The sequence below is a fragment of the Natator depressus genome, chromosome 5 (assembly GCF_965152275.1).
Source record: "Natator depressus isolate rNatDep1 chromosome 5, rNatDep2.hap1, whole genome shotgun sequence".
NCBI classification, from domain to species: domain Eukaryota; kingdom Metazoa; phylum Chordata; order Testudines; family Cheloniidae; genus Natator; species Natator depressus.
The window spans coordinates 117066821-117080907 of record NC_134238.1 but is presented as its reverse complement, the minus strand read 5'-3'; positions in this window follow the sequence as shown (position 1 = coordinate 117080907).

Genomic DNA, 14087 nt, shown 5'->3' with positions numbered 1-14087 from the left:
ACTCTTTTCTTCAGTTGGGACTCTGGATATTACTTTGTCTGCTGATATTTGTACCAGCCTCTCTCCTGGTTCCTTTCCTTCAGTGTCCCTCCCCACCCCCCTCCACTTACTCAGATGGGCTCACTCTCTCTGATTGCTATGTACCTCACTCTCCTATTCATTTGCTCCTTTTAATTCACCCTGTCCTGCATTCCCCTCTCACCCATTGCTGAAAGCTCTTTGGGACAGAGGCCGTATTCTGTGCAGTGCTTAACACTGGGGGACCCTGGGGCATGACTGAGGCTCCCAGTGCTACTGCAATACAAATAATGAATAAATTATAGAATAAAGCTAAACTGCTTTAAACTGCTTCAAGGGACTCTTCTTTAGGGGTCTGCATCAGTGTACCCAATCCATTTAAAATCAAAGTGGTTGCACCAGTGTAACTATTCTACCAAGAGCAGTGTGCTCACGCTTCCATGTGGGCAAACTAATATATAAGAAGGACACTGTGAGACCGTAATACTTGTAGTTATTCTTCAAATGTAAATACCATTGCCCAGGACATCAGTGTAAAATTCTGGGTAACTCCACTAAAGTCAAAGGAATTTTTCTGAGAGGAGAATTTGGCAATTTTGGGTTTTTAAATGCTAAGCAGGCCGCCTTCATGCTGTGAAATATCCTACCTGCCAAGAATTCATGGAAAAACTATAGACCTTTAATCTTTAGGCCTTGTACATTGAAAAGAGGGCAGTTGTTCACAGCGGCCTCTCCATGCACTAGAGTATGTAACTGTTCCTGCCGGTGTTCCCAGAGCCCAGGAATCAGCAACTGCTGTTATGAAACAGCCATTATCTGGGATGCCAATGAGCACATGGATCTTAGGATGACCATGTGCATGTCACTCCCCAGAATGTACGCCGCGTTGCTATATGCTCCTTCAGCTCAGCTATTTCCCAGCACTACCGGCATTTGAGCTCTGGGGCCCCAGCTTAAAGGTTTGCCCACATTTGTAAGTGCACTGCATTCTTTTCCACACACAATGTATGTGCCAGAATCGGGGAGGCCATTTTCCTCTTTAGCCTCCATACCAGTATTGAGCCTAAGCCGACATTAAGAGCCGTGCCCTAATGTTGCAATCACTGACTATGTCCTGTTGAGAAGTAGCCACTACTTGAATTAAAGCTACTCCAGGGGCCTCCCTGCTGCAGCTAATAGATAGATATTGATCTGAATGAAAGAAGCACAGAGAAAAGAACTGACACAAGAGCAGCAAGTATCATTCTATTTTAATGACAATGTAAGCGATTTAAAAGCAAGCTCAGGATGTAGGCAGCACACCCTTCATCAGAAAGGTCTGGGAAGTGGTGACTTCAAATGCTATGGAAATAAGGCTTTAGGACATCCTTATTTCCTAGTAAAGGGTCATTTTATTATTAACTCAGGCCTTGAAAGCTGTAACATCTGTCCTCCATGCAGCTTTAATAGGGAGTTTGCACAATGGCTCAGAGACAGAAAGGCTAAACAAAATATTATAAACTAATCATTCCCCTATGAAGTGCGGCTGATTACCATGGCTCTACTCCCCTGCGATCTCTTCATCTGATACAGAAGAACTTTATTCCCGACTGTGATGAAAGAAACTGAACCAAAAGAAGTCCAGCAGTACATGCAAGTCATCAGGCAGAGTCTGGGCGATTGCACAGGCCAATTTGCCTTTTAACTCTTAAAATGGTTGACTGTCTGAGGAACACGGTGCAGAAATGAAAGTCAGCATGATTAAAGTGGTATTGCAACAAGCCTGGTGTTTGAATGCATCCCTAAAACAAAGCAAAGTTTGCAGTCCTGCTTTTTAAAAATGCGTGGATTTACCGTTGGTAAAAGGCAGAAGTTTATGGCGACCTGCAAATTATTGGTAGATATGCAAATTAGAACAGTTAGCAATTTGCATAATAGGGTCATGGGCCAAATTCCTTGGCCCAGGTGCTGGTCAGATGTGGAACTGGGGCGATGGGGTAATCCTTCCCCCCAGCCACAGAGCTGCTACAGAAATTCTATACAGGAATCCAGTCTCATACTTGTGTAATGGGACTGCCCTCCTTCCAATGCCCAAGGAGCATTCAATTCTGCACCTGTGGTGGAGGGGCCAGCTTTGCCTGTGGGTGCATGTGTCTTCAACTCCCTTCAGGGTGCACGGATAGCCTCTTGTAGTTCATCCTGGCATAGTCAGGCTTCTTAATTTTGCATTTCATTTAAAAAAAACAACTCTTTTTTAACAAGACAAATTCAGTGAGTTTAAACAATGTATCCTTCCATTCTGAAAAAAATAGTTCCTAATAGGAGGACACAAGAAAGAAGTAGGGAAATGGTTGTAAACACCTTCTTTTTGTATCTAGTCCAAATGCATGCTTTTGCTTCTGATTTTTCCCCTTCCCTGAGCTTTTGTGACAATTTTCTGGACTGTTTGATTTGTTCTTCCATCCCTCAGAAATGTGGTGGTTCTGTCCGCAACTGTCACAGGAGCACTCTACAAAAAGAGAAATCTGCATATACAAGTGGGTAAAGTACCAACAGACGACACATGGGGAATGTGCAGCATTAATAATCCCAGGTTTTGTAGGACTAATAAGACAATTTGTTGTGCACTTGAAATGGCTTAATATTGTACTGTTTTCAGTTTAATTTTGACAAGGAGAAAGGGCTGGAGGGACACAAAGTTCTGTGAAAGGAATGTTTGGTACTTGGGGAGAGAAGGAAGTTTACTTTAGCACATTTCCCTCCTCCAATGTTCCCACCACCATCCTGTCTCTTATTACAGGTTGCTTCTTGTACTTAATTCCTCCCCCCGCCACACACCTCCACCTATTTAAGACAGTGGAGGTTGTGATTTTTTTTAATGGTGAATGTTTTTCATGTGAAAGTTGACTTATTTTTTGTAAATTATTTTAATGGAAGTGGCAATAAATAAAAAATACTTAGACAATTTTGCAGAGCAGATGAAAATTGAATGCGGACACTGAACAGCAGAAAACCAAATACAAAGACCTGGAACACTATCGATGTAGCCATCGTTCAGCAGCAAGGGAAGACCATGCTAGATGAGCTGGGTCTCCTCAAGTTAAATTATACCACCATTGTAGTGTTTGATACACATGCTGGGGTCAGGTTATACAGGTGATAAAACACAGAACATACTAAACTGCACAAGTACCTGCTTAGGTGAATATGCTCAGGCTTCTTCAAACATCCAGTTCACACTGGGCATGCTTAGAGGTTTAACACAGATAGTAGAAGCAAAGGGTCTGATTCATCATTGGCTTTCACCTTGTACAATCATTTATGCCAGTGGAAAACACTGCCATTATGAATGGGTAGCATGTTACACCCTCTTTGCCCTGATGTAAATGACTACACAAGGTACTAGGCAAAGGTGAATCAGGCCCTTAGTCCATACTAACACGATATCACTGCTCTAGCACAGACACTCCCATACCCATATAATTGATACCGGGTCTTACAATCATTGGTGCACACTTTACATTCAGTAGCAAAACAGTTTTTGCTACTATGGAACCTTTGTAGTTCTTTCAGCACTTGCTCTAGTTACTTGTTTTGACTGAAAACATACACAGTAATATCAACATTTACTCCTAGATATGATTCAGCAACCGCCAGGCCAGTTGTAACCTAGAAAGTGCAGATGTTTTAACTGCGGCATGCTAGCCTGATGAGGCCTGATCCTAAGCCCACTGAAATCAATGGGAGTCTCAGGACTGATTTTCATGGGTTTTGCAGGAGGCTGTCAGTGAATTTAGAAGAGGTTGTAGAAAGATAATACATCTACTTTCACTCAGTTGTCTTCTAAAGCAAAAAGAATTTTCTGTAAGGCAATAATCAAGGATTGGAACAATAGAACCAAACCATTACGTTTATTGGCTTCTCTTTCTTGAACAGCAGATTTTCTATTACAATAATTTTCTTTCAATGTGATGTGTTGGAACTCTTTATTATTCTAAATCTAACACTAAGTAAAAATCTTCCAGAACGTATAGCGGTAGATTTCTTGTACATTTTCTGAATTAAAAGCAATTGCTTTTAGAGACTGAAGACAAATTCTTTTCACATATAGTCTGTTATGTTGGCTCAACAATGGAACACACTGCGTATTTCTATTCCATTTATATTTTACATTTTATCCAGGTTCAGATTTACATCTGTCATATTTCAATAACTCAGTACAACAATACAGCAGATTAAAATGTACCAGAAGGCACTGTGCTTTACTGGTTTGAACAAAGGGGGGCCAGAATCTCAGCTAGTGTAAATCAGTGGAAGTACCCCAATTTATAGCAGCTGAGGTTCACATCCAAGTCTGGGACTTGAGACACAAGGCCCAATGCTGTGTTGCCCTGAATGTCATGTATCCATTTATATCCGTGCAAAGCAAAGGGAAAGTTGCTGTAAACTGTTACGATTATGGTGTGGTAGCATTTTATGCCCTTTTTACACTGGTGTAACTGACTACATCATGTGCTGTCAAATCTCGTGGTTCTCATTTTAGCTTATATGGGGATTTACTGTGTGACCTTGGTCATGTCACTGACCTCCCTGTTGCCCTATCAGTAAAAAGGGATTATAATACCTAAAACAAGTGGCTTGTGGGATGTTGTGACTGCTAGACTTAATCCATTAATGTTTGTAAACTACTTTTGAGATAATGAGGTGGAAGCTCCATTAAAAGAGCTGTATATATTTTCTTTTGTGCACTGAGCCCCTTACCTGTATTTCCTTTACAAAATTCTTAACTCTTATTTAAACACAGAAAGAAATGACTGAGAAGGACATAGCAGTCTCTGCTGTCCATTTCCAAAAGTCAACATCCTTTACAGCCCTCAGCTCTTCTAAATCTGTCTACAAACATAGGCGGAAACTAGATTAAAACTTTAATACTTTGACCCCATAAACTTTTAGCCCATACAGATGCAGTAGCTCAGGTGATTCTTTTTTAGCCCATACACATCAAATCACAGAACTAATTAACTCTTTAATTGCTGGCGTAGAATATTGTGCACAATGAGCACTTTATGGAATTATAGAAGATTAGGGTTGGAAGGGCCCTCAGGAGGTCATCTAGTCAAATCCCCTACTCAAAGCAGGACCAACCCCAACTAAATCATCCCAGCCAGGGCTTTGTCAAGCCAGGCCTTAAAAACCTCTAAGGATGGAGATTCCACCACCTTCCTAGGTAACCCATTCATAGATTCATAGATATTAAGGTCAGAAGGGACCATTATGATCATCTAGTCTGACCTCCTACACAATGCAGGCCACCGAATCTCACCCACCCACTCCTGCAATAAACCTCTCACCTATGTCTGAGCTATTGAAGTCCTCAAATCATGGTTTAAAGACTTCAAGGTGCAGAGAATCCTCCAGGAAGTGACCCGTGCCCCATGTTGCAGAGGAAGGTGAAAAACCCCTAGGGCCTCTTGCAATCTGCCCTGGAGGAAAATTCCTTCCCGACCACAAATACGGCGATTAGCTGAACCCTGAGCATGAGTCACCATGAACCCTGGGCAAGATTCACCAGCCAGATACCCAGGAAAGAATTCTCTGTCGTAACTCAGATCCCACCCCATCTAACATCCCATCACAGGCCATTGGGCCTATTTACCATGAATAGTTAAAGATCAATTAATTGCCAAAATCATGTTATCCCATCATACCTTCTCCTCCATAAACTTATGGAGTTTAATCTTGAAGCCAGATAGGTCTTTTGCCCTGACTGCTTATTCCAGAACTTCACTCCTCTGATGGTTAGAAACCTTCATCTAATTCTAGTGCTTCACCGCCCTCCTAGTGAAATAATGTTTCCTAATATCCAACCTAGACCTCTCCCACTGCAACTTGAGACCATTGCTCCTTGTTCTGTCATCTCATCTGTCACCACTGAGAACAGCCGAGCTCCATCCTCTTTGGAACCCCCCCTTCAGGTAGTTGAAGGCTGCAATCAAATCCCTCCTCACTCTTCTCTTCTGCAGACTAAACAAGCCCAGTTCCCTCAGCCTCTTCTCATAAGTCACGTGCCCCAGCCCCCTAATCATTTTCATTGCCCTCCGCTGGACTGTCTTCAATTTGTTCACATCCTTTCTGTAGTCGGGGCCCCAAAACTGCACACAATACTCCAGATGTGGCCTCACCAGTGCCAAATAGAGGAGAATAGTCATTTCCCTTGAACTGCTGGCAATGCTCCTACTAATGCAGCCCAATATGCTGTTAGCCTTTGTTAAGGCTGAATCCCCACTCTGGCACTTTGAGTGCAGAAGGTGGGGGCCTCAAGGATTTTAAAAATTAATACTTGCCACTCCAGGCTTGTATGAAACTCCCAAGGTTACAGCTTTTCTCTGACTTTGGCTGCCACCACCCAAATGCAAAAGAATCCCTTGGACCCAGGAAGGAGCACTTGGGAATTCCTTCCTGTGGGGTACCCTCAAGCCCTTTCACCCCCCCTTTCGGAAGAGTTGAGGAAGAAAACAAAGGAAATTAGCTGTTGCTACCAACTAATCAAACAACTTGCACAAACCTCTTAGGACACCAAAAATTCAATCCTGTTCTTAAAAAAGGTAAATTTTATTAAAAACAAAAAAGAAAATACATCTGGAAGTTAGCCTATTGCTAGATTTTAAAAGAGCAATTCCAAAAATCAAGCACCCAAAATAGCTTTCTTGGGGGTTCAGGTTAAATGTTACAAGCAAACAAAAGCATCTGGGGTTAGCACAGAGGAGTCCATTAGCCATAAGAAATAAACAGAAATAACCCTAACTGTGTCTTTCCAAACATTCCTGATCTACTTACACATTTAGGAGTTCCAAATAAGTAGTTCTAGGTATGATCTGATGATTTATGATCATACCTGGCTTAAAGATGCTTACAGCATTGCTGCTTTGTGTCTCCGCTCTCCGGAGAACAACCACAGACAAAGGGAAAGCTTCTTTTCCAATTTTAAAAAGTTCTAGCCTTCCCATTGGCTCTTTTGGTCAGGTACCCTTTTCTTTACTGGGGGGACTTTGTTAACCTTTTACAGGTAAAGCAAGCAGAGAACAGCCACCAAGAGGGACTTTATAGCTAACTGGCTGGCTGGGTGTTCATAAAAGGGAGCTACCCCCCCTTCATTTATCATAGCTTTCTTGGCAACAAGGGCACACTGCTGACTTATATCCAGCTTCTCATCAACTGTAATCCATGGGTCCTTTACTGCAGAATTGCTGCTTAGCCAGTCAGTCTCCAGCCTGTAGCGGTGCATGGGATTCTTCCGTCCTAAGTGCAGTACTCTGCACTTGTCCTTGTTGAACCTCATCAGATTTCTTTTGGCCCAATCCTCACATTTGTCTAGGTTACTCTGGATCCTATCCCTACCCTCCAGTGTATCCACCTGTCCCTCCAGCTTAGTGTCATCTGCGAACTTGCTGAGGGTGCAATCTATCCCATCATCAAGATCATTAATAAAGATGTTGAACAAAACCGGCCCCAGGACCGACTCCTGGGTACTGGCTGCCAACTAGACATCGAGCCATTGTTCACTACCCATTGAGCCTGACAATCTAGCCAGCTTTCTATCCACTTTATAGTCCATTCATCCAATCCATACTTTTTTAACTTGCTGGCAAAAATACTGTGGGAGACCGTATCAAAAGCTTTGCTAAAGTCAAGATAGACCACGTCCACTGCTTTCCCCATATCCACTGAGCCAGTTATCTCATCAGAGAAGGCAATCAGGTTTGGTGAATCCATGTTGGCTGTTACTGATTACCTTCCTCTCCTCCATCGTACAATAAACCCAGAATGCCTCTGATTGCATCGTAGATCCCCATCAGCTGGCGCTGCTATTACACTAGCCAGTGAAATATTACCGTTAAGCATTTCATCTTGGTTAGATTTTCATCAAGAACATGGAAATAAAAGGTGAGGGGGTGTACTGGGGTTCCTAATTGATTGCATTATGCTTTATGGGCTTGCTTCTCAATGCCTTGCTCTTTGTGAAGTCATTTACACCTGTTAAAAGTGAGTGTAAAATGCTACCACATCAGAATGGTGGTGTTTTGCATCAGCTCTACACAGATGTAAATACACAACTTTGGTTTCCAAAGTGCTCTCTCTATCTCTTTCTTACAGACACGCACACACACACACAATTATATATATTAAATACAGAAACCAAAGGATCTGACCATCATTGCCTCCTACAAGAAAACCAACAGATGGTAGCTATGAAGAAAAGTCTCTGTAAGTGTCCCCTTTTCAAGTTTCTCCCCAACCCAACTTTTCCCCTGGAGCGAAGTGAGGTTTGTCCCTCCTATGGAGCAGGGTACAGGGCCATTGTCCAGATCCCATGCATCCTCAAAAGCTTGGGATGGATCCTCGGGAAGTGTCATGAGACCAGAGCCAACCAGCACCAGGGCCCATACATTGTTCCCACTCCGCACCACTCCACTATCCCACACCTTCCTGGAAGAATGTGTGCAATGGTGCCACTTTGTCAAAGATTTCCCCCGTTGGTGGCTGTCCCTCAGGCAACCTCACTCATTAGGAGTTTCAAATGATAGATCAGGAGGCACGGAAAGGTAATATAACAACTGCCCAACACCCCCTATAATTCAAGAAGCTTTATGAGCAACAATTATTTATGTAGTAGCATAGACATGCATGGTATTTATGAATCACTAATGGAATTAGTTTGTCAGTATTTATTTATTTTTTGTGTAATTAAACCTGTTGTATGCCTGGCCACAGTCCTTAATGACAAGAAATCATACCTTAGGGAAGAAGCATCAGGCAGCAAGTCAGGTATGAGCCTTGAAGTCACAAAGATTTGCTTTAATGCCTACTTAAGATAACTGAACTAATCCTGTAGGTTTTGCCTCTGACTGTGCTACGGATACCAGACAAGTTCCTGTCAATTATTTTAAATGCCTAAATTATTAATTGAACGTTCACTCGGGTTCCAGCAATTAAAGCTTGTGAATGGAAGCTTCACTGACTTCAAAGTATGTGGCAAGAAAAGGAAGTGAGATGTGATGCACAGGATCGGTTGCTACAGAACTAGATACCTGGGCTGTTCTTGGGAAAGGAAATATGATAAGCCAGTGAAATAAGGGCATTGCCACACTTATTGGAACCTTGGCACTGTCTTTAGCTAGTGCTTTATGCTGGGAGTAACTGCTGTAGTTAAGGCTGCTTAATAGTTTCCATTGTAAGAACCTGTATTCACTCATTTATAACTTTCCAAATCTTTCACCTTTTAGAGTGCAAAGTCCAAGTTTGGGCTCTGCTTGAAAGTAATTTTTAAAAAAAAAAATCTGAGTAAAAAGCATTTTTGAGAGCAAGGAGATCGGGAGTGGGGGTGGGGGAAGATATACTTTTGCTACTATAAACAAATCTTTATGACTTTTTTTGGACTAGCTCTGCAGCTGTTACTGCAGGGGGTTAGAAAGATGAAATATAGTACAAGATAGGCCTTACTCTGAAGAACCTTTGAGCATTCCAGTAAAAATTGGGTTGTATCTGACTGACTTACCACCCTGTAAAAAGTATAGGCTACCCATGCATTAGAACATTCTCCATAGGGGTTTGCAGTATGGCCCCAATCCAGCAAATCACTTAAGTATGTGCTTACCATTAAGAATGTGAGTAGTCCCATTGACTTCAATTTCTGATCATTTTAATTTATGGCAGATTTCTTTGGGCTGATAATGGGCTAGAGTGGCATAGATAGGTTAGGTTGGGGACCTACCTGTTCCTTCAGTTATTCCATCTAAAAATGGGGATTAATATTAATGGGATAGTGCTTTTTCATTTGTAGTTCTCCAAAGATGAGCACATGTGTAGCTCAGTTTTACAGATGGAGTAACTGGCACAAAGAGGTTAGGTGTTATATCCAGTTACAAAAAATAAATGTCTGACTCAGGACTAAAACTCAGATCTTTTATCACTCTGGCAACCTGCATCTATTAATACTGCAAGTACATGCTTAATTTAAAAACCTGCTTAAATCCATCCCTATTCAGACAAGTTGCATCATGTTCAGACATGACTGCACCTTGTTTTCCTCTGCTCTGAGGTATAACATTTATAACAGAATTTGGGAATCAGAGGCTCGTATCTCCACAGGGGCAAAGTTAAAGATGTGGTGTGTGGTCTTGTGCTGACTCCTTGCACAGGGTTACATTTCACCCATAACTCTTGTTGCGTGCAGATAATATAAATATGTGTATACAGCATTAAGGAGAAGTGATAAAGGATGAGTCTTTGCTATAGCACAGTGGGGAAACCAAAAGGTTAGAAGGATAAAGCAGAAAGAAGAACCTTCATTTAGACAAGAAGGTGAGTGTGAATGGTAAGGACAAGGAGTGGGGGCCCTTAAATGTCATGCCCCACCTAATACTGCAACCAACCCCCTGGAGTTTTTTAACATGGATTTCAATGTTGTCCATTTACTTATTAAAGGTCTGGGTGAAACGCACAAGACACATGAGACTAGGTGTGAGGCTGTATGTGTAGGTGAGGGAATTAAAGGTCACTGACCATGTTGTCTAGCTGATGTGCTGAAAGGTATCTGTGGAGGCAAGGTTTGGATATCATGCAGTAGGGAGGTGAAGAGAGAGACCACCATGATTGGAGCCACCTGCATGAACTATAAATCACTCAGCCTGTCTCACATTATGCATTTTAAAATTCAATTGGGACCCATTTTCCGTTCTCCTTATCCTCATGGCCAGAGCTCTACCTCCCACATGTCCTTTCTGGTTGTCATTACAATCAATCATGAAAACGAGGAATCAAATGAAGATTGTGATGAGAAAGGGAAATGGAACTCGGCTAATCTGTTCTTGTCACAATCCTGTAATTTGTGGTCCTGCTCATGTTTTGCTTGAGAACCCAGGGTATATTTTCTCACAATATAAAGACTAAGCAACTTTAACAACCACAGTATGTGAAAAGAGAAATCTCAGTACTTGGGTGTATGCCTGCAACCAATATCTAGTCCTAATATAACACTGACAGACCCTGGTTGTTGGCCGGTAGGATTGAACCTGGGACCTCTGGAGCTTAGGGCATGAGCGTCTACCACACAAGCCAAAGGCTAACTGGCTGTTAGCTAAGGCTGTAGAGAAGACTCATTTTATCGCTCTCTCTAAGTGGTCTCAGTGCCACTAGATGGGACAGAATGCCACACCGAGAAGGTGTGTGGGTTACACCAATAAACCCTTGTTTTCCACCCAGGACTGAGAGTTTAGGTAGAATTTCATAGTCAATGTTAAAGAAATTCCTCCCTGCCTACAACCATGTTGTAATTCACTATTTATTTCTATGCTCGTCCTGATCCCTCTTGCTCACTCCTGGGAACTTGTGTCTGAGGAGTATAAGGCAGAAGAGAACAGACTATGCTACCCACGTCAAGTGGTGCAGAAGATCTGGGCAGGAGAGGAAGTAGGAGTTGATTTAGTTAACATAGTGGCAATCCTCTTGGTGTTGCTAGCATCTTCACCAAGCTAGTGCTGGCTGGAATTATTTTTGGGGTAAGAAGTTCCTAACTTCTTAAGATCTGAAAACAGTTCCAGGGAGGGGCAAGGGTTGCATGTGCATGGGGGGTAGGGAGAAGAGGTGCAAGTCTGCCCCACATTAGGTGCTGGGTTCTTTACAAACATCTGGCCATTGATGCCACAACAGCAGCTTCTGGATGCTGAGCTCTTTTGAAAGCCTTGCCCTAACTGTGGATACTGAGGGCTGGAATATCCAGGCCAGAGCCCAGGAAAATCCAGGCTGGCTTTGCCTGGGTACCTTTACAGATTCTCAAATGGCAGGTGTTACATACCAATATATGGTACTTGGAGTGTCATGGAGGGAATATCTTATTTTCTTCCATGGGAAGATATCTAGCCTCATAGTAAGATAATTTTTGCATCTGAAAAACCTGTGTTTAAATATTCAAGTTCTAGAACAATTCAGAGCCTATCAAAATGAGACTATAGAAAAAGCAGATAAGCTGATGCATGGCCAGAGGTTTCCATTCACTTTGTTATTCATCAGGAAGATGATCTTCAAGTACCAAGCTGATTCAGTCATTCTGGCTGGTGCACCACGGGAAAATGGTCATGTAAATTGAAAGTAACACTTCTGCTATACGCCAGCAAAGGAAAAAAAACTGCAATGATAATGACACATATTTCATACTCATTGGCCAGATTGTGATCTGTTACACAGGAGTAAATCCAGAGTAAGGTCATTGAAGTTAAGGGAGTTATTCAGGATTTACACTGGAGTAACTGAGATCAGAATGTGGCCCGCTGCATATGTTCTTACTCAGGCAAAACTCCCACTGACTTTAGTGTATGGGCTTCCTTTTAGATAAACTTGAATGGGAATTATGCCTGAGTAAGGACAGCTGGCTCAAGCCCTGCTGTGAGTAATTAGTACACAGGAAGAGATTGTTTCGCTTGCACTTTATCAAACCTCTTGGTAAGATTACATACTTAAGATAATTAATCATTACATTTCCCTATATACATAATTACATCCACCCTCTCACTCCCTCACCTCCGCACACACAAACAATTCTTATAAATGTACTTAGAGAGTAATTACATGGTGAGTATGCTGTGATTAAAGGCAATATAAACTGTGTTGTCTAATTAAAAAAACAACAACAAAACAAATTAGATCACGGATAGGAAACTGCAGAACTTGTTTAGGTGAATCCAAAATGTCTTTCTTTTTTTTACACTTAGAAATAATCCCAGCTATGTGTCTGACACAAAAACTGCCACATGCCTGTGAAAGAGCCATCCCCGCAAGTCTTTCATTTGTAAATAATTTAATATGTGGGACATACATCAGAAAGTAACATCACATGAGACAGGATGAAAGAAATGCATCCTGCCATCAGAGCAGATTCCACGCTGCTTGGGCCCAATTCTTTCCCAACAGCATAGAAGTCATTCCCATTTACTTGACTTCAGCTGGAAATACTTGCATCCTACATGGAGAGAATAATGATCCTTATGTTTTTTGCCCTGTCTCCCTTTCCCTTGAGTCTTATGATTTACTCGGAAGTACAAGGAAACAGAGCCCAAAATGCATAGTTATGCATGGGGGGGGGTGATAAATAGAAGGGGGTGGGGTAGCTCCCTTTTATGGACACCCACCCAGCCAGTTAGCTACAAAATCCCTTTTAGTAGCTGTTCTCTACTTTCTTTACCTGTAAAGGGTTAAAAAGTCCATAGGTAAAAGGAAGGGAATGGGCACCTGACCAAAAGAACCAATAGAAGGGCTAGAACTTTTTAAATTTGAAACAAGACTTCCCTTTTGGCTGTCTGTGGTTGTTCTCCTGGAGAGTAGGGACAGGGCTGGAACTATGCTGTAAGAGCTTGTGCCAGGTATGAAAAAATCATCAAATCATACCTAGAAACTACTCATTTGAAACCCCAAATATGTAAGTAGATCAGGAAATGTCTAGGAAGATGCGGTTAGGTTTGTCTCTTTTATTTCTGTAAGGCTTGTGGACTCTTCTGTGCTAACCCCCAAATACTTTTATTTTGCTTGTAACCATTAAACTGGACCTCAAGAAAACCATTATTGATGGTTAATTATTATTATATTTGCTCTTTTTAAATCTAGCAATAGCCTAAGTTCCAGAAGTATTTTCTTTCTTTTTGTTTTTAATAAAATGTACCTTTTTAAAGAACAGGATTGGGTCTTGTGTGTGTGTCCTAAGAGGTTTGTGCACATGTTGTTGAATTAGCTGGTGGCAACAGCTGATTTCTTTTGTTTTTCTTTCTCAGCTCTTCCCTGGAGGGTGTATGTGAAAGGGTTTGAGGGTACCCCATAGGAAGGAATTCCCAAGTGCGCCTTCCTGGGTTCCAAAAGGGTTTTTTTTGCACGTGGGTGGTGGCAACATCTACCCATCCAAGGTCAGAGAAAAGCTGTAATCTTGGGAGTTTAATACCAGCCTGGAGTGGCCAGTATTAATGTTTAGAATCCTTGCGGGCCCCCACCTTCTGCACTCAAAGTGCCAGCGCCAGCCTTGACAGGGGATACATCCATAAATTAAA